This window comes from Ciconia boyciana, chromosome 8 (assembly GCF_034638445.1).
Source record: "Ciconia boyciana chromosome 8, ASM3463844v1, whole genome shotgun sequence".
Lineage (NCBI taxonomy): Eukaryota > Metazoa > Chordata > Aves > Ciconiiformes > Ciconiidae > Ciconia > Ciconia boyciana.
Window position 1 is genome coordinate 44,062,392 of NC_132941.1, and position 21,556 is coordinate 44,083,947.

The window sequence follows — 21,556 nt, forward strand, 5'->3', positions numbered from 1 at the left end:
CTGCCCTCAACGGATGGAAAACCCTCTTTCCCAAAATATAGTCTACATAAATGAATATTTCTAGTGTTCAGAACACAAACACTTTAGCTTCACCTAAATAACAGAAGCTGTCAAAATAACTTTGGGCTTATCTCATCATCTCAGATCCGTAAAAAAATGCTGTACTAGTGATTTCTTGCACCTGGCTGTCAAATGGATGGCTATTTTAAACTCACTCCACACACATGGGGACCAGAGCTCCTGGTTCTAAAAAGAGACCTGGAAAGGGAGAAGGGGGAGGAAAGAAGAAGCAGAAGAACAAACAAGTCTAGTAATAACTGAGGTGGATGGCATTCTTCTCATTCCCAAAGCCTTAGAGGCTGATTCTGGATGTTGTAATGTGGTTTTATGGTGAAGTGATTCTGTTTTGCAAGGCATAGTTTGGAGGCTAACTTGAGATTGTTCTGCATCGATGTGAGGGCACGTTGGCAGGGAGGAGTCTTATTAACCCCCTAACAAAGTTATTTTATTGGCATTGTGGCAATTGAATGCAGCCTTTTTGAAGCTTCTGTTTGACTTGCAGCTATTCTCAAGGCATCACAGTGAGTAAACAAAGAAAACCTTTATTTTTCTAAGGCATCTTTCATTCTGTGAGACCTAAAGTGCTTTCAAAACTATATCTTTAGAGTAGAGTAATCACCTAGATGACAACTGAAATGCATCCAAGCTGGAATATGATGGTGGCTTAAGTGGCTCCCAACACCAGTTGCAGGCAGGAAGCGGGGATGAAGGTGTAACTAGAATTTCCAGAGAACTTGCGGAAAATGAAATGGCAAAGATTTGGCTGGGATATAAATGCTAACATCTCTGCTGCTTTTAAAAAATACCGTAAGATCTGTCCAGCTCAGAAATTGTAAGGAGCACAATTTATATCTCTTATTCAAAGAAAATAAGTCTCTCACTAAAATACCTAATAGAATACAAATGTTCCATCTCACTCCTGTATCCATACACGTTATTTCGTAATATCATTTTTATTTTTATCTATTTTTAGAATTGTGAAACAGTGAGACATATACCATCTTGCCTCAGATTATCACTTAAATCAGACTATTTTGTTTCAGCCATTTCCTGCTCTGCCCAACACCTTGTCTGTAAGCTGTTTGGGGTAGGAGGGGATTTGATTTATTTGGAGTGGGAGGGGTAGTGAAGTTGTGGCTCCCTGTGGACAGCTCAGCATCACAATTGCCATTCATTTTTGCAGGGAGAGACTGTGCTGTTTTGTAGCAATCCTCATCCTCCCTCCCACCACTGCCGCTATGGCTGCATCCATCCCTGGCCCAGGACCCCCTGCTATGCCTTGCAACAGGAGAGCAGCTCTGTTAGCTTCTAGGGGAGTATTTGCCTTTGTGTGCAGGGTGCTTCTGTGTTCAACTAGTTGTGATTTAGGGCTGGAATATTATTTTCCCTGTTTATTGGTAAAAGTCATCAGAAATAAATGACAGAACGGTAATTAATTAGCCATCTCTTTGGTGACATTCAGATATCCAATACCCACAAAACTTGATGCAGTGAAAGACTTTGTGAAGCGCACACTTCACATGTCTTAAAAGGAAACATGCCTTTTAAAAAACAATTCCAGGTAAATGCTACCAGATCAGTCAGCTGTGGCTGGAGCCTGCTGGACACATACCATGGTCTGTTTTTAACATCCCACAGACAGACAGACACTTAGAAGGAGAGTGTGCAAAAGATTAATGTCCAGTCTTGCAGACAAGGGCACTTATGCTGGCTTAGCACATGTGAGTAAGGTGATGCCCACAAACATGCTCCTCCAGATCCAGCTATTACTGTGGAATGAGTAAGTGCTGCTTGTTACTGCTCCTCTCCAACTGCTCTCGAGACTGAGACTTCAGTATTTGATATTAATGGTCTGAGGTAACGAGGGGAATAAGGCAGTGTTTATGTAAATTGTTCATGGGGTAGATTCTTAGGGGTTGGGAATAGGGTTATTTGCACCAGCAAAGGATGTTAAACGGGCAGAGCTGGTAACACCTTCCATAAGTGTAGCAGGATCCAGACGATGACGTGTCTCCATGGCATAAATCTCCACTCACTGCTTAGCCGAAGCAAAGAGGTTGTAACATGTAACTTGTATCCAGAAGCAGTTTCTTTTACCTCAGTGGTGGGCAACTCATTACTGCAGTGCAGAAAGTCACAGGTCCATCACCTTTTGTTTCAGAAGATGAAAGTCCCTCATAACACACCTGGACACTTACACAGTATAATGCAAGGTGTGGAGAAAGATGAACCTAGTGGCACAGAGGGGGCTGAGGGAAATTATAGGGCAAGAGAGCAGATAAGAGTTAGAAAAACGCAGATTGTAAACAAAGACGGTTCTGTTCTCAGGTTGGCCAAGCGGCTGCTGCTAAGTCACGGTAACCCTGGGTTGTCACCTTTGAGATTTACTTGTCACTGTGGTATGCAATACAAGAATGTGTGTCGTTTCATCATGCTCCTTGCCTGCACAGGTTGCCTAACTAATTTACTACAAACTGTAAAAGTAGTTCCTTGTACTAATTGCCCTGTCTGCTGAATGACCAGAGAGGAAGCTGGGACTTTGAAATAAGATGGTTTTCTCTATATGAGAAAAGTGAGACATACAGATTCAGGCTATTTTGCCCTCATCTTACTTGTTCACAATATATGTACAAGGCTTTCCTATTCCTAAGCAAATGAGAAAGTCTCCAAAGCACTGTCACAGATAGTAGTGGCATCCCTGAAGTTTGCTCCCTGATCTTCAAATTTAAATTTATTTTTTTCTTTTTTCCCCTTTTTTTTTTTCTTAAGAATTGAGGACTGCTAAAACAGAGTAATAGCAGCCATGGACACCCTGGTTGCTCTGCCTGATAGTAGCCACCCATACTTGCTATGGCTAAAAGAAATACAGTAGCAGGATCCTCTCCTCCATCCACAAGCACAATCTTCAGGTGGTCAGAAATTTCAGAGATCATCAAGATCAGTGGATTGGCAAGTTTAACTAAATCTCCTGTAACTTAGAGTTAAACATCCAGCTGGGAGATGTGTAGGAAAAAAGCACTGAAGCTATCTGGGGTCTCAGCAGGTAACCAGCATGCTATATATACAATAACGCTAGATGGCTGCACAATCTCCAAGAAACTGCTGTTGCCTTCAAATTTAATTATGTAGCTTGTGGGCCTGAAATACATAAGGTAAGATGTGTTGATCAGTAAAGTAGGAGCATGTTTGTGTGCCAGCCCCTCTGTGTTAGTAAGCAATCAAGTTCTCTGAGCTGGCAGTCAGAGATGCAGGGTACTAGGAATGGCATTTGCTGACGGCTGGACTGAAACATCCCACCAAATAACGAGAATATCATACTACAGTGATGCAGCCTTCCTCCAGATTTGCTATGTCTCTGTCAGCAGGACCTGAACCGTGTGTGACGCAGCTCCTGAGACACCCATTTCTAACCTGGCCTTTTGAGTAACCTGAAATCCCCGTAACTGCCAAGAAAAGGATGGGGTGTGCAGAGGGAGGCAGAAATCTCTATGGCCATCCAGCTTTAATCAGCCATATTTGTTTGTTTACAAAGACATCTAAATAACACCACCCACCATTCTGTACATCAACATCCCAAGGTTTTTCGGCATACAGCTCTCAGTTTTCTAGCTCCTGCTGTAGCATGCAGCGCAGACAAGACAGTGCAGGATCAGGGTCATCAGGGAAAAGGATTGATAGCGTGATGTTATGCTTCAGCAGGTAAGCAGTTTTCTTGAGGGCCAGGATCCTTCCCTAAAAAGCTGCTGCAAACATGACAAAAAAATCACCACATTAGTCTGACAGTTACAGCGAGCTCTTAGCCTGGCATTTAAATACACAGCTTTTATTCATGCATTGCTTAAAAGATTGCTTGTGTTTTTTCAGTATGATTAGGTCTGGATGTTACAGCACTTCTGCTTGTAACTGAAAATACAACATCTGCTAAGAAATGACAGTTTTATCCAGCTCATCACCTGGTCCAAATCTTTCGAGCGTACTTTCTGTCAGCAATGTGTTTCCTGGCTTACATTTGGGTAACTGTAACAAAATCCTCTCCTAGTTTCTCTGCCCATAACTGTTTGGCTCTTTGCAATGATTTGTGGCTGTGCATTCACACAGGCACCAACTTCATGCACAATGAGAAACAGCACTCATCCTGATAACCTTCTGCTCCAAAACTACAGGCTGCTCTCACTTGACATGAATATGTACTAGGATCAGAGCTTATGGCTTCATTTCCAGGCACCCCAGGTGGGCAAGGTGGCTTCAAACCCTGGAAGGCAGCCAACCCTGTTGGACAAAGCTCCTGGTCCCTAAACCACCTCTTTGCTTGTGGCTGCAAGAAATGAAAATGTTACGGGTGAGGCAGAGAGTGAGCACAGAAATCCTGCTGTGCTGCGGCTTGCTACCTGCCCAGCACTCTTGCCAATCTGCCAGTGAAGCCTGGAGGTCACAGCATGACTGACTGCAGCCTGTGACCCACTGGACACTGGGAGTTCACAGGCTGTTTCTAAGGGATCTGGAAAAGCTGATCACAGGGTGCAGCTTTGCATGTGCTGCACAGCAACCCACAGAGGTGCAGGCTCAGAGAGAGTCCTCACCTACGTTTGAACATGCCAAGTCCCTGCTTCTCCTCATGGCCAGAGTCAATTCCAACCAGGAATTATTACACTTTTGAGTGTGGCATGAGACCTCTAAGTCACGCTAAAGGAAAACTCTTGTGAAATTTTTGCTGGCAGGCAAAGGGGGAACACAAACATCTGTGAGCTCCATGTACCAAACATGCATGTTAAGATCTTACTACAGGTTGAGAGCACAGAGCGGGGAGACACATATGTACAGGCAAACCCCAGCACTGACGACATGTGAGAGTGGTCCAAGCACCATGATGTTCACAAAATTCTGTCCATGGGTAGTAAATCAGCTCTTTCTTTTGTGGCTTTTGATCACTGTGATTCAGCTACATTGCATGACATCTGGTTTGCATGAGATTATCAGTCTTGTCTTTTTGTAACTCCTTCAGAACTGGGCTAGCTACAAGCTTTATCACCAGGTGAATGTTCTTTACCCATTTAATTGTCATTATAAATATCAGGAAATGCTGCGTCATTAGCAAGACCATGGTTTAACCCCAACAGTAAGGAGGGCCAGATTCCCATTCACATCACCTTCTTGAAGTCCTCTTGAACCACAGCCATGGTGGAAAGGGACCTGTCAGTGCCATTAAGAACCTTTTCCCAGGGCTTAGTCAATACCTTTTTCACTAGGCTTAGATTGTCTTCAGGGGAATCTGCTTTGTACGTGGTTTGCCTGCAATTGTACTTACTAATGTGATTTATTTATGTTTTGTAATATAGGACCCAAAATTCACTTAGCTCACAGCATGCAGACAGTAAAGGGAAGTTACTATCTCCTTTGAAATCCCATTCCTTCTGATTCCTCCATACTCAGTTTTTGATGACTCAGAAGAGACTTCCACGCTGCAAGAGCATATTGATCTCCAGCAACAGGCAGCAATATACACAGACCCAGAGTCTGCAGCCTGGTAAGTCCAGTGTGTGCCAGAGCTGTGGGCAATGGCTCCCTGCAACCTGGGTGGGGTGGAGAGGCCAGCCCGTAATACATACTTTTAGCATATCTACTGAGAAGTGAAACTCCCTTCCCTCACACTCACCACAGCACAAAGGTATTTTGAATCCTACAAAAGGCATGCCAAAAATCAAATTTCTTTCCAGCAATAAAGAGAATGAGGAATGTGTGTAGCTGGTCTGTTAGGCTCAAAGAGGGAGATGATTAATCACCAGTGAGGGAGGATGACTGTAGATGGCAAGTCAGCATCGCTGAGTATTTTGTTTTTCCTCCCCTCATCCCTTTCTCCTTTTAAAATGAATTTTAAGAGATTGTTTACAGTAGAGTCACCCCCGCATGCTTTGGCATCTTGTCTGAAGTCAGCAAGTCCCATCCTTTCTGCCAGCATTCAGAAAACACTGGTCTAGAAGACAGAGCCTTCCTTGAAGACAAACCAAGGGGTGCAATGGTTCAGGAGTAGCTGTAGGTGAGGCCTTGGAGAGGGGCTGAGATGGCCAGCAAAACATCTAGGGGTAACTGGAGGGAACCCCAGCCTCAGTGAACCCACTGAGTATTTTGCCATGTTAGCGCATATCCTCTCCTCACCAAATTTCTGTCAAGATTCCCAGGATTTCACCCAAGATTTTCTGCACCTCTAGAGTCTGCTGTTCATGAAAGCTTCTGCTGTGATCCAGTCAGACTGCACAGCCCAAGAATGAATGACTCAACATAAGGGATGAGCAGAAGACAAGCCATGATAAGTAGTAGCCTAGTGATGCTTTTCTTTTTTAACCCCCAAGTCACAGAAACCATTACGGTACAGACTACACGTGGAAGCAACACAGGATAAGCTACAGGTCCTGTGCTGGTGGAGATACTGCACTTGGATTTAAGTGTAAAACTGGAGTTTTCATGAAACTACAGTCATTAAGGGTAACATAGTATTCACTGAATAATAGAGATGTTAATATTTGCACCCAGACAAAATTCTCTCTCAGATCAGTTCCTGTCCTATGGTTTCAGCTGGATACTTTGTCCATTTCCATTTTGTCTCAAATTCTGGACTGGGAGTGAGGCATTTCCTTTAATGCTGTTACATTGAGACCAAGATCTACCTCATTTACAAAGTATTCCAGATTCACAGGGAATGGGAAGCGCTATAAAGGTGTGAAAGTGCAGCCTTTCCCTCTTTCTTTTAGGTAAGAGAAGAGGCAAAACCCACCAAGCTTCTCTCAGAAAATGTCATGCTCTGGTCTTGATCCTGAAAAGGCAGAAATACTAACAAAGCCAGTGGTTTTCATCCAAAGGAAGGTTTTTAGGTGGTTTTGATAAAAAGTGTATCTACAGCTGCCTCTCTGGTACGAACCCGCTCTTTAATCTTAGTGCTGGGTACATAAGCAGAGCTCCCACTTGGACCTATAGATGCATCTAATTAATACAGACCTCGCAGGAGGGAGTGGTGCTAGGTAAGAGATGGTCCACTATAGATCAAACGAGCTCACCCTCTGTGGGGCAAGCCTGTAGCATCCTAGGGTGCTGTGCAATGTAACACAGGTACTGTGGGGCTAGCACTGACCTTTCTCTTTTCCTGAAACACTAAACACTGGCCCTAGGACCTAAGCAGGAATCACCAGGAACTGTGAACAATTGGGATGCTACTGTGCAAGTCATACGAGTGCAGCTCATCGGTCATTACAGTACTCTGTTCACGTGGAAACAACCCAGGATCAGTAAATCTGGCTTACAGCAAAAAGCCAAAGAAATCTGAGCATTGTGGACTGACATAATTAGGTGCCAGACAGGAGGGCTCAGGACATATTGTACAGACTATTTGTAAAGACACGTTCCTGGCATTCTGAGTCCATAAATAATGTTTGTGAAAAGGTATTAGGTGCCTTCCCCAAGGGCTGCCAGAAGAAAGAAATAAGCAGACCAGAAGGAGCTTAGGCACATTCCAGTATGGGGAGGAGAAAGAGGCTGCAAAGACATCTCAAGCAGACTTATTACGGTACCCTTATGATATGTTTGCCTTTTCTTACCCAGAGGGCAGGGGTGGGGGAAATATGATTCCTTGCTCTGACAACGGTGGAGATCGAATGCTGTATCTGTATGGACAGCTCTCTCTTCTCTTGGAGCCACTCCTGCAAAGGTGTCTTGAGCCAGACTGACAGCAGCCAGAGGGGGTTCTGGCAGCTGCTCATATCCCAGGGAAGTGGCAGGTATATGAACTGATCACATCAAACTTGGGAGAAAGCGTGAGGAATGAGGAAAGTGTTTGGATCTGTGCAAACAAATCTTTTCTTGCTCCATTCTTATTTACAAGGTTGATCCAGGGCAAAGTGTCACCTCTTCAACCCAAACAAAGCAGCACCATGCAGGGAGCACTGCAAGTCTGCCGATGTCCTCGCTGTGATCCTGCAGGGGCCTCAAAGCACTCACAATTAAAAGAAATGGATCACGATGATAAAAGAGAATTATCTTCGCTTTATCATCATATACTCAGTAAAATCCCATGAAAACTTAGCAAATTCCCCCTGCTGTTTCCCCAAATGCCTGTGCCTCAGGCCCAAACTCAGTTACCCCTTTAATCCTGTGCAGGAGATCCAAGATCAAAGTTGGTGGGACTTTGTTTCATCGCGGCTATTCCCAGCACCATCCCTGGAATTCAGACAGCCACTGGTTTTCATTCCTCAGCCATGGGGTAGCCAGATCTGACACTTCAGTGTTAACCCCTGGGTTTGGCAAATTATGAATTGGAGTCTGTCTCCTGAAAACTTCCCAGCTCTGCAGAAGATGTCTGACCTTCACTACGGTACCCCATGGGAAAAATTTTTCAATGGTGCTTGCCCCATGGGTAGCAACATTTCAGTGGCAAAGGAAGCAATCCCTACGCAATCTGGGATCTTGTGAGATGGAAGGTGATCTATAACTGTCCATTATATTATCCCTGGGAGAGGGGGAAGAGAATTGAAAACATCAAACATTTACTGGAAAAAACAAGACCAGCCCTGTATTTAATCAAAACATTTTGTTTTGTTCCATTTGTAATTATTTCCATGCAATGGACAAATATTTTAGCAATGAAAATGACAGTTCCCTTCCATGGGCAAACAAAATAAGAAGTCATGTCAGTTCCCGTACAATGCCACAGCGAAGGTGACATATTTTTAATGCTGTGTTGAAATTTTCTTTACTTGTATTCCAGTAATACTGAAAGCATCAATTTAGGTTTAACGATCTATTGTGTTCAGTGCTGGAGGGTTTTGTTAGGGTGGTGGTGGGAAAACCAAAGATTTGTGGGGAAAGAAGCTGAAGTGACACTTCATTTCCCCTAAAGCCCATGAGAACATGAATATGAACATTGAATATGCCCTCAAGACTGACTGAGGCAGAGGTTCCTAGCAGATGAATGCCAACGTGAGAGCTCACAGGAGTTATTGCTGTTGCCAGCTATACTAGTACCATGCATTTTTTATAGGAAACTCTAGTTTTCACCTGCTGGAAAGAGGTAAACAGGAAAAAAAATACCCATCCCTGTACAGGACTTGCTCTTATACTCAAATGACTGTCACAAAATTGAGGCAATGAATTGCAGGTAGCTTGGTTATAGTTTATTGAGACCCCATGCCAGCCAAAGGCTCTCTGTATGTTTGCTTTAATTATCATGTGTCCCTAAAGAGGGTAACAGTTTATGCAGATTTCCCACAATGCCTGACTCCCCTCCCTTCCCTGTGCCTCAGGTACCTGAACTCTGTATTCCCCACAGAAAAGTGGAAATAACTGTAGAGACTTCTGCTGCAAAACACATTGAGATCTACTGGTGAAACACCAGTAGAAACACGCTGCCACTTCTCTATGCTGGGATATTTCTTCCCAGAGCTCTCAGTCGTCAGCAATCACAGTTGCATTTTCCTGCCTAGAACAGGCCAACCATTTTCTCTTTAATACTGGCTGACTTCAGTGCTCAAGTGAAAAGGGTGAAAAGGGAGATGTAATTCATGGACATTGCTACTTGCTTTTAAGTGATTTTTCACCCAAGAACAGCACGCTGGTTTCTGCACCATCTCGGTGTAAATCCTGCTTCCTGGTACTAGCTCTGCACCTCGCCCATCCAACTCAACAGGTATATTTTCATGCCCTCTAGCAACAGATACTCTGTGGAGGAGTCAGCATCTGCCAAGTGTGGTTTAATACTAATTAATGCAGGCTCCTTGCCATTTTTTCCTCCAACTCAAAATGACAGCGCACCAATCATACATCTTTTTCACTGGCACATTGACTGCGAGATCAAAATATCCCACTGAGACCCAGCTGCATGGTCCTTTGCTGCAGCACAAACAGAATTCATCTGCCTGCCGCTCAGACAGGTGTGACATTTGGGGACCCACCTTACATTGAGTTAAACCCTTGTTAGTGCATTTCGTAGCAGAGAGTGTGGCTAGTATGTGTGATGGTGGGAAAGCAGCACCTGGTTTGGGGAAAAGGAGGAGGGTTTTGAAGAGGCAGAGGTTGCCCAAATGTGCCCATGCAATATAGGCAGAGCCACCTGGGAAGCAACACTGGAACGATCAGGAGGCCTGTCTGCTGGCTGGCTGGTGGGATGGAGTGAGAACAGGAATGTAACACTCTCCCTTGCAGGAGGCCAGCACCCCAATAGCAAGGGAGGGAAGACTACTCCTTTTTTGTGAGGGGAAAGCAGGGCGGCCACAGCAGACTCGGTAGGCCAGATCTTCACCAAAATGCCAGGATGAAATCACAACTTTTATCTGAGATATTTAGACCTGCTGGTACCAAACCTCACATTACTCATTGAGAGCTCCACCTCGTCCTCCCTTTGGGTACTGCTGACGTTGCGAAATCTTTTCCTCACCACAGCTCTTTCCACATAGTGTTTTCTGTGCCAGCAGTGAAGTCTGGTCTGCTCTGAGAGGCCAGAAAATCTGCAGAGCACCATCCTTCTAGTCCTTTCAGCTAAATGTATGATGGCTTTCAAGAAACTGAGAGTTAAAACTGATCAATGATCCCAAAAGTTTAGGATCTATGCCAAAGAATCCCCTAAAAAGAATCCCAGTCAGGTGCTAACTAGATCTGTCTAGCCTGTCTAGCTTTGTCTGTCTTATATCCCACTGTCTTCGTCCAGCCATGGCTTTAAAGATCACCTCTGTTTCTCCTAGAGCTTTCTCAAAGTGTTTGTGAGCTACCCAATCCAAATTTGTGTTAAATCTCTGTTAAGGTCTAGGTATTCAGATATAGGGCTTGGGTTATGTTCGTACCTCAAAACTGCCAGATCATTAGCTCGCATGTGTGGGGATAGCAAGTGAGCTACAGACTCACTTGTACATTTGCATCATGATGGATTTTCTCTAATTGTCTTTTTTTCTGAAATCTAACGGTTGTGAGCCATTGCAGGCATGAATTTATATAGCCAGAAAGGTTAAATATAAATATATCAATCTATTGGCCACCAAGAGAGACGAGCATATGAAGAGAGAGGTCAAGGAGGTTCAGAGTTAAGGAATATTTCTATCTCAAGTCGACAAACACGTAATGCTACCTGCAAGGCTTGCTGATAAGAATGTGCAGACACTTGGGTTAGTGCTGGAGTCAGAAACATTACACCAGATCTGATGGGGAGCGGCGGTGCACCGCCATGGCTGCTCTGCCTTCGGCATCCAGCAGCACTGCGGCCACACAGCGCAGCTCAGCAGCTTCCCAGGGACCAGCAGTGTAACCACTTGCAATCCCCTGAGCTTTTTTCTGTGTTGTGGAATTACACTGGCTCACCTTTTCAAAAAGCAAGAGCTCTCTGTTAATAAAAAAAGTCTCCAAGATATGATCCTGCAGACCTCTACTGTCTTCACAGGAACATCCACAGCAACTTACGGATTTCCACTGGCTTTCATCTTTGCTTGGGCCAAGTCATCTAGAAACACAAAGACAACGACAACAAAGGCTTGCTATTTCTGAGGTTGCTGGTGGCCAGGATGAGTGGCTGCTGGCAGCACACTGTCCCCTGTGCCTGCCATTGGGGATGGCTGAAGGGACACTAGTCAGGCTATCTGCTTCATCCATAAGAGGAACGGGGACACCCCTCAGTACAGCAGTTCCCTGATGTTTCAGCTGAGGGACCCAAACCTGCCTCCAGTATGGGGAAACTGGGAGACAGTGGAAAGGGGCACTCCTGGCCTCCCCACACCCCCTCCTTTCCCCTGCTCGTTCCTTCCCTCACCGAATCCTCCCCTGGCCTTATCACATTCCCTCCATTCCTCTCATCGCCCTCTGAGCTTGCCTCCTAAACGCTGAGCCTGCACTGCTGCACCCCACCGGCTTCCAGATTCCCTTGCTCAGACCTGTGGCATAGGGTTCCTGGCCACTGCAATGACAGGGGTGGGGAACCCCTGGCCTCCCACCCATCTTCTCCCACAGCTCTGAAAAATATATATACACTCTCTATCCACCTCTGCTATGCACAGCACAACATAAAACCCCCTTCTTCTTGATGCTATCTATTTACCATAACTCAGTTTCCATAAACTCTCCTCCATTTATTCCTCACTAAAGCACTCTTATCTTATCTTGCAAACCTGACTTGACATCAGGCAGTTTGGTGTTTATATGAAAAAAGGGTTTGGCTTTTAAAACAGTTCAGCAGCCACAAACAGAGCTAGATCTTCAGAACAGCTTAGACTGCATTTTTGGGCACTAAAATGAGCAGCCAGCTCTTCCCAGAGGGCTCTCTGTAATGGTGTGCTTTGAAAACATGACTTTAAATATCCCTGAAACAGTTAGATGTGGAACCTCTGCTGAAAAATCAGACTGTAGCTCAGTACCTCCCTGGCAGCCAAGCTTACCTGAAATCTGCTCTGCAGCCCTTTGCAGCCCTTCCCTTGTTTCCTGCTGCCTTCTCAGCCTGCACGCACATGGGTTATCGGGGCAAGGGTAAGTCTGGCCCCCACCTACTGCTGATTTTGACAGACTGGAACTTGACTGATTCAGTTTGCAAACTTGGGACAATATTTTATTGTGTTTTTGCTTGTTCCTTCACATTAAAACTAACTCGGGAGCAAGCAAATTGTGCTGTCGGACTGCAAATCACCCAGATTCAAAGCTGGGTCATCTGGAGGTCAGTATTCGCTCTCACTCTCTTTTTTTTTTGTTAGGAGCACTGCCAGGAACTCTGTGCAAGGCACCAAAGAAAGCTCTCCTTACACAAATCCACCAAAAATACATATGCCCATTATTTTTACCTGGCATGGAAACCTGCGTATCTTAACTCATCAGTTCAATCATACTGGCTTTCAATGAAGGATCGTTGCGCAGTGAGTGTTTCAGTGTACAACAATTTGGTGACATCTGTCCTCCATCCTGTGAGTCGCGGAGCACCGCATAGTCATGAAGTGGTGTATCACAAGCCTCCTGTTATTTCAGGATACGGAAATATCTCTCAAGCGCTGCCTATAGACTACGGATTCATCATGAGCCAACCTGGAAATTTCAGTCTGAATGGCAGTCTTAAATTAGTAAGCACAGGGAAGTCTGCAGTAAAACAGCAGACTGTCTCCATTCATCCCACACTAAACAAGCGTGCGAGAGAAGCAGAGTTTTATAGATAAAAGCACAAGTAGCACTGCTAAGATAAAAGTCACAAAGGTCCTGGTCCCAACCCTTGAAAGTCCTTGGTAGTATTGAATTTTCTTTGGTGGGCTTAGATCGGACCTGAACAGAGGGGATATGAACATATCACTGGCATTTCCCATCTGGACCTAGAAGAGCCCTGCTTTGGAGTTAGTTTGGAGGGGGAAAAATGTCTCTTTATGATGAACTTGCTTTTGTTACTCTGGATGGCCATGGTCACTCATTGCTCATGGAAACACCCGGTTTAATACAGAGTCACAGCTTTAAGGCCCAGGCAGCTTTACAAAGGAGACTGGCTTTACCTCCTTTTTTTAGGTAGGGAGATGAAAAGCACAGAGCACTGAACCGATGTGCTGAGGAGGCAGAGCACCTCAATGCTGGTATCAAATCTGAGCTCCTGTGCCCTTTCCACCGCGTGAAGGAGGTGCCAGATGTGGGGCCAAGCAGCAGCACACACCTGCTGCTGCACACAGTCATGTACGCAGGCTGTGGTGTAAGGTCCACAGTCACGTTACCAACTTCAGTTCACAAACAGTGGAGCCAGAGATATCCTCCAGGATGTCCAGGGGAAATACACACCCAAGAACTGGATATCAGAGTTGTACACAAATGAAATAGCATTGATTTGGCTTCAGCAAGAGATTTTTTAAATAGCAGGTTTGCAGAAACAGATGCTATTTGTAAAGTACGTCCTGGGGTTATCCAGACAGGTCCTTGGCTACTGAATACTATCCACTCATCAAGGACAGTTTTTTCAACCTTTTTCAGCCTGGGAAGCCCCTGTAAACTTTCCCAGTGGAGGTTAAATCTCATGCAGCATATTGAAACCTACTCACAGGAAACCGGCCTGCTTTCCTCAGTTACTTCTCCCGAATACTGGAGTAGCCAGATCCACAGGAACTGGCAACCACTGCTCCAGGCTAATCTTACGATATCTTCTTTAGTGAGAGCCCACGTGGCATCTCTCAAGGGAGAAGGGAGCTCCATCATTGCACTGGATGGGGAAGATCACCTCATTCCTGAGCTGAGTTCATGTACGGCCTGTCAACAGTCCTCGGTTCCCAGTTTTTTTGTAGGAGGTGTACAACAATGTATACCCCCTCCAAGCAGGAAACAGTCAATTCTGTAATCAAACTGTGAAAGCGTAATTATAAGTACAATTAAGGTGAAATATAGCTCTATTGAAGTTGGTGGGAGTTTTATTATTAACTAAAGTTTCACCTCTGCGTTTCGGGTGGATAGTTATCCTGTTCAAGCAAAGAAGCCATTATTTAATCAAAACGACATTTATAATGCAATGCCGCTATCATATTCAAACCTTCAGGACATGTTTACTTTAATCAGTTCTAATTAAATTGCTACACAAGAAAAATATTTAGTTCTACTGATGTGTGCACATATATTCAGGGGAAAGCAATGTAAATTGCCCAGGATCTCATTAATTGCTGTTTGTACCGCTTTAAACTCTGGTGATGTATTTAGCAAGTCCCATCTAACTCTTCTGTTGCACTCCACTGAAACAGATTGCTCTAAACTGAGAGTCAGCATTTCCAAACTAAAGCAATTGCAGCATTTACAACGATGCAGCATTTGCATCAAGGCAAATGAGGCAGAGATTGCCAAACCCTCAGCCCTGTTAATTGCAAGTTTAAGCAGCACTTTCACAGCTGCTGGGATTCTCCGGGGATAAAAAGCAAAGAAACAAACAGGCTGAGGGATGCTCTGGATACTCTCACTCTCCAGCTCTGGCCCAGGACACGGTGTTGGTGTGTGCCTGGCAGATCCTTCCCAGCCTGGCTGTCTCCCGGCAGCACACCGAGCGAGGGTGAAGGAGACCCTTTGTTCTGCACTGGGCAGAGTCGTGATGGGGATAGAGAAACAGGCCAAGCCCAGGCCTGGCTGGAGCTTCGTGGGGCTGCAAACACCTCAGAGGGTGGAAAGGGAGGCCCTGGTCAACACAACCGCTCTTCTGACTTCCTCCTCATCACCTTTTCCCCCGATTTCACAGTGGGAAACTCCCCGACCCTTCCCTCATGCCCTCTGATCTTTTCTGTCACGGTCCCCTGGATTCCCATCTAGTTTCACCAGTCTCCTCTCAACAAAGCAGACCATGAAACTATGCAGCACTTCCAGTGTGCTCAGCCAGGGCTTTGCAGAGGAGAAGAGCTCCTGCTGCCATGCACCCAGCCCTGCTATGCTATGCTGCCGTGCCATGACCCTCGCCTTACCCTGCCCCATTGCTGTATTTTCAGGCCAGCACCTGCACACACAGATGCAAGGTTGGACACGGTGCCACTCACTCCTATGGGGTCGTCTTTGTGAAAGGACCTACGGGAGGAGGGACAAAGCCTGGCCCAGCTCTGGGGGATGCTGTGAGCTGGATGGATGGCAGAGCCCAGGCTCATTGCCGGGCACAGGCTCAGAGCCCCCGGGGAGGTGAGGAGCCAGGCAGCAGGCACAGCTCCTCAAGGCAGATACCTTCACACGTCTTCTGCTCCTGGGGCTGCAATGCCCTAAAACACCGCATCCATCTGTTTTGGTGTTACCTGTGAGGTGGTGAGAGGAGGACAAGGCTGGCACCGAGGTTGGTCCCATGATGGCAGGGCTCTGGTGAGGGGTGCTGCCCACTGCTTGGCATGAGAGTGCCCCAGTGCTCCTCACAGTAACCCCATAGCACCTATCAGGACCGTCCCAGGGAGAGATTGCCTGAGCTGGCGGCTGCTGAGCTGGAGAAGACACTGCCCTCCACCAGGAAGAGAAATTAAAGAATCATAGAAACAAAGGCAGCGTAGCAAAAGTGGACTCTGCAACCCCAGAGGAGGGCAATGGCTCCTGGCAGAGCCCAGGAACAGAGTGCCCCTGGCCGTGACTCACCCTTTATCAGGGCCACTGAAACAGCCCCTGGGACGCCCAGGACACTGAGGTCCCAGCAGAAAAACAAGGCGCCTCTCTCTCCGACCCAGCTCGGCCTACGCCCTTCCTTCCTTCCTTCTTTCCCAAGGGGCTGCCGCTGCTCCTCAAGCACCTCTGCCGCTTTTCCTGCCCCTCACCAGCTCCCCAGCATTGCTCCCCTCCGCTCCTCCACTCACACCCGGCTGCCCCACCAGTGTGTGGCTCCAAGGTGCCCACCACCGCTCTGCTGCCCATCCCATCCCGAGCCAGGCACCCTTCTCTCCTGGCTAAGCCCTGGCACCTGCCAACTCAGACACCTGACCCAAAAACACTGGCAGAGAGGGGTGCAGGTGTGCCAGGGGGAGGAAAACCTGATGGGGATCCCTCTGTGCCCATGTACCACCAGCCAGCCTGAAGCATCACGGGAGGAAAATGGAGGGTTTGGGTTGTGCCATAACCCAGAAGGCAGCCAGTGCAGTGTAGTGCAGCTCAGCCTGCCTTTGGAAGGTGTTGATGAGGTATGCCAGCTTGTCCCTTGGCTGGGAAAGGTGTGGACCTTCAGGGCAGGTGATCCACAGGAAAGTGAGGGGGACTGTGCTGGCTCCAGAGAGTTAGAGAGCAGCAACCCGAGTCTAAGCAGTGTTGCAACAGCTTTTGAAGTCAAAGGTCCCTTCAGCCCAACTCAGCGAGCACAAAAGTGTTTCCATCGTGCACACAAGGTAGTGATGTGCCTGGCAAGCCACCAGCCCTGGCTCCCTCGGGCACAGTGCTGGGCAGCTGCTTCCCACCTGGCTCACCAGGGCTCCTTTCACAGCAGGGAGGAGCAGGGACCACGTACATGCTCCAGGATCCAAAACATGTCTGGCATTGAGCCTTCTCTGCTCTAGAAGGGCTGGTGGATACACCAGCAAGCAGAAATGTGGCAGTAGGTGCTGAGCTGGGTGGCAGCTTTCTCTCCTCCTCTGTGGTTGGGGAATCACTCGGGGCAGCAGCGTCCACGCAAGAGGCAGAGAAGATGCAGAGGGGGGCTTTGCTTCTACAGGCAGGCTTTGCTCATTTTGAGTATTTACTGCATTTACCAGATTCCCCGAGGAAAGAGCAAAAACTGCAATGTATCTAGACTAAGACAAGTGTCTGGAGCAAGACACAAGATTCGCAGGGGTTAACACATTACGGCTAACAGACTCAAGAGCTGCTCACTACCCCAGCAAGCTATTTTTTGCACTGTAAGGGTATTGCAGTAAAACAGCTTCCTCTTTCCTGACCCCAGACCTTCACCTGGACAAGCTGTACACGTGCAGGCCATTGCCAAGTTAGCAGGAGAACCGTTTCACAGGAAACTGGAGTCTTCTGGAAACTTCCGTTTACAGGCATGCAAATATCATGCATTTCCTCTTTGAAACCCCCCCCCATTTTTTTTTTTTTGCGCTTGACCCAGTCCATGTGCGAGGGGCTGCTGTCTGAGGCAGCGTGGGCTCCCCGAGCCGTGCACACAGGTGCACTGCCTGGCGCAGGGCTCTGCGAGGCAGCAGCCCCGTGGCACCCAGGGCAGCACTGCATGCCCTCATGCAGGAGGTGCTGCCAGTCCTCGCTTAAATGAGATCAATACAGCACTGCTGGCATGGCTGATCAGGCAAAGGCAGCCAAAACCTAAGACAATGAGCAATGCCTTACAGTCAGCCATCAGGGACAGGTCCAAGCCAACTCTGACCGCTGCTGCACAGACCATGCCCTCTCTATCCTTCCTCTGCTGATGGGGAGCCTCCCTGTAGCACGATGTTCTATCCCCCCTTTTTCCCAAGCTGTCACATGGATCCAATATCCCTCTGCCAGCTACGTCCCAAAACCTTGCTTGTACCAGAATGAAAGAAAACGTATTTGAGTCGAGGAGGTGATTGCACTGCACAGGGTCCTTTTGTGCCACACTGCAGGTGTACAAACCAAACCAGGAGGCAGTTGAGCAACCTGTCCAGATCCGGCCTTTAACTAAGGGGTCAGGGAACGGGATGGAAAATGAGGTCTAATATATACATATGATGAAAGGTTGACAGTTATTTCATTGTGTGCTTCAGTGTGAAAACCACAGTGACAATGATACTGGAATGTGTTTTTCGTCACCATGAATACTTCACACCAGGTGGAGGGGCCTTTTACATGCATGAGAAATCCTGTGATTTGGGGGCTGCACAACTTAAAGAAGACGGGTCCTGAAACTACTTACAAAAATCCTGTTCTGCCAGACAAGCTGCAGCAGAAGGAGATGAAATTATTTGCACAGGGGACTTGCCTAAAGCCAAACAGCAGAGGAACACCTGTCCCAGCCAGGAGAGCTCACCCATGCAGGGCTGTACATGCTCGGGGCTCTGTCCTACTACTGCGTAATTTGGCTCTTGGGGAGTTTTTTGAAGCAAGCTCACATTTGACAAGCATCCTCCTTTGCAACTGCAGAGCATCTCAGTGGACACCGTAGCAATCACTTTTGTGGGAGATTTGGGGGTGATTTCAACCCCTGTAGTGCACAGTAGTAACTGGGGCATGGGGGAACAGCACAATAGCCTGCATAGTTTTAGGAGTCACCACTAAATGTATCTCTTCCAGGTGCCTAACCTGGGAATTGCACAATAAACAGGCCTTGCCGCACATCCTCACCCACTCTTCTTGGTGCAAAGGCTGAGCAACTCCCTGTGAGCTCGTGGCTGGCTTCTCCACAGTAGGGAAGTGCCCTCTGCTCTGAAGTCGCTTCCCACCAGCCCCAAGTCTCACAAAGGTGACAAGAAAGATAGGATGCAGCTGTGTGCCCAGGGGATCCAGAGACACGACAGCTTTCCACACTTGGGGACTTCTTTGGGTGGAGAGTTTTCTTATGGCTGAGGAAATTGATGCATCCATCAGAAATGAAGCTGATGCTGACTAAGAGGTTTTTCCTCTTCCCATTACATCCTCTGCAGCTTGAGAGGGAATTTCCTGCCCAGTTGCAATTCGGAAAACCCATCCTGCACTCTCAGCACACGGGTGAATGGGAAGGAGCCCTGGCACAAGGCCTGGCGGCCGCAGGGAAAGGGCAGATGTAGCATGTGCCATGAACCACAGCATCCTCACGAGGCACCTGGTAAGGTGGCTCCAGTCCTTGGACCAGGCTGTCCCCATGGCTGAGGCAGGTCCGTTTCCCCTCCTGGCTGGTTCCTCCCCATCCCTGTGCTCTGCCCCCAGCACAGTGACATACAGCTCGACCCCAGCGCCCCAGGCTGCCCTTACTAACAGGCTGGAATTTAAGGAAAAGGAGCCAGCCTGTCTCAAAACTCACAATTAAATGGTGAGACCTGGCAATGCTCTTGCTGCCAGACAAGGGACGGAGCTGCAGGATAGGAGCATCCTTCCTTTCTCGCTGGACCCAGTAGCAACTGGGCTCAATGTATTTCTGTACAGAGGGGATATGACCTTTCCCATGTCCGGGGTGTCACAAGGTTTAGACAAAAGCACATTAATAATCAGTTTCCCTTTTCTGCACTTTCTTCAAGTTTGGACACATAAACCAGGCACCACTTTTGTTTCTTGCTTGTGGGCTGGTTTTGGTGCTGTCCACCCTTTGGAAGGTTTCACTGCTGTTAATAATACAACCACAAAATAGTAAAATCTCCCTTCAGGTAGATTATTGACACTGGAATAAAAATCCTGAGCATGCTATAGCTTTTTCCTGATCCAGTGCTAAGCTATTCAGGTGTAAAACATTTTGATGCTAATATAGCAAATAAACCTGAGTTGAAAAAATACATAAAACACAGTTATGCTACTAAAACTTTTCAAGTGTAGACAAAAATAACCACGTACAACACCTAACAACAGCTTTGTGGGGCCCTCTAAACTCTGAACACTGTCACATATTGTGTTAACACAGGGCACTTCCAATATTAATTATCAGTTACATACACACAAACACACCCTCTTGTAAGAGTATCTGAAGCATTAAAATCTTGCGCTCATTGCCAGCCATTTTCCTTCCACGTTTTGCCCTAGCCCAGGGATGGAGCTTGTGTGCATTCCAGGGGATGCTTTATTCTTGTTCAAAAAGCTTACTGTCACTGGGTTCTTTTATTTATTATATTTTGGTAACACAGTCATTTCTGTTGGCCCCAAGCATTTGTTGAACACAGGGGCTAAACTGAGCTTGGAAATGGCCAGCTTGAGACTCTCCTTAGGAACCTAGTTTTCTGACAGCATCAAACATTTTGCTCATTGCAAAGTAGAGACATTTCAGAGCACTTTAAGTTGCAGCTATATACAGATATCAGCATGGTAGCTTTTTTTCCTTCTCCAAACTAGTTATTTAAAAAATAAGCCTCTGGATAGGATAGGAGTGTGTTCAGCAGTGTACAAAACAATGGAGCTCTATGGCAGGAAGAAAGGAGTGTGCAATGGCATATGGACAGCAGAGCTGGAGGTGAGAGGGTAATACTTTGTCCCTAAAATTCCTCTGGCTGCTAACAGTGCTACTGAATTCATGCTAAGGGACCTGTAAATTACCCTTCCACTGCTCTAATAATTTAAGTCTGCCCACTGAAGCTGGTAGCTGAGATGGTGAGCCCAGACTGGTAGCATGGGTAGAGCATGGTAGCACATTGCGTGCCAAGCACACAACAATAACCACAGCAGTGCACATCTCCCCGGCCTGGGACTGTCTCAGTGCAAGAAATAGGGACCTCCTTCCCCGATGGAATTTAAGGCCTTTCCTTCTCACCAGCCCTGGACATGACCCTCTTTGGCTTTCCCAGAAAAACAGGAGCAGGTGCTGGGTGCACGACGAGTGCCCAGAGTGCCACAAGAAAATTGGGTGCAGCCCACAAACACTCTATCCCACTGCAGTGCAAGGCAAGGGGGGAGCAGTATAATGAATCTCCCAGCCTGGGGAGGAAGGATGCCTTCTGTTGGATGACATGAGCTTGGGAGCAATAAAATAATAACTAAATACAAGAGCAAGGGGGGCGGGGGGAGGAGGCAATTAAATACCTCGTCTTTAAATTGTGGCTGGTGCCAATGAGCAAACTCCAGTGACTGCTACAGCAAAAAAGTCAATTCACTTCAGTTGATATCTAGCCCGTGGTGTTTGTTGCAGAGGCACTGGAGGACTGGCACCTGGGGGTGCAGAGTGAGGGGCAGCTGGACTGGATCTCCCCTGACAGCTCCCCTCCCGCCTGGCTTCCTCATGGCATTTGTAGCAGGGCTGTAGCACCCACTGGCTCTCTGTGGTCTCCTCAGGGCCGCTGGCCCTGTGGACAGCTGAAGTTCACAGAAGTAGGCCGGTTTAACCGGTGGAGCAGCACATTTTCTCCTGACAGTTCTGGAGTCAACAGAAATCTGGATGGGAGAGTAATGCAGGGACTGGTGCTCTCTTAGCAAGCAGACACCCCGTATAGGTTATGGGGCT

At 47.0% G+C, this 21,556-nt stretch overlaps 1 long non-coding RNA gene across 1 annotated transcript; it reads left to right on the forward strand.

Moving 5' to 3' along the window:
* The first annotated feature begins 84 nt into the window (after positions 1 to 84).
* On the forward strand, positions 85 to 14,587 carry LOC140655184 (uncharacterized). The gene is made up of 3 exons (XR_012043701.1): positions 85 to 581; positions 5,397 to 5,584; positions 12,768 to 14,587. It is a non-coding gene; the product is annotated as an uncharacterized lncRNA (long non-coding RNA).
* Positions 14,588 to 21,556: the final 6,969 nt, after the last annotated feature.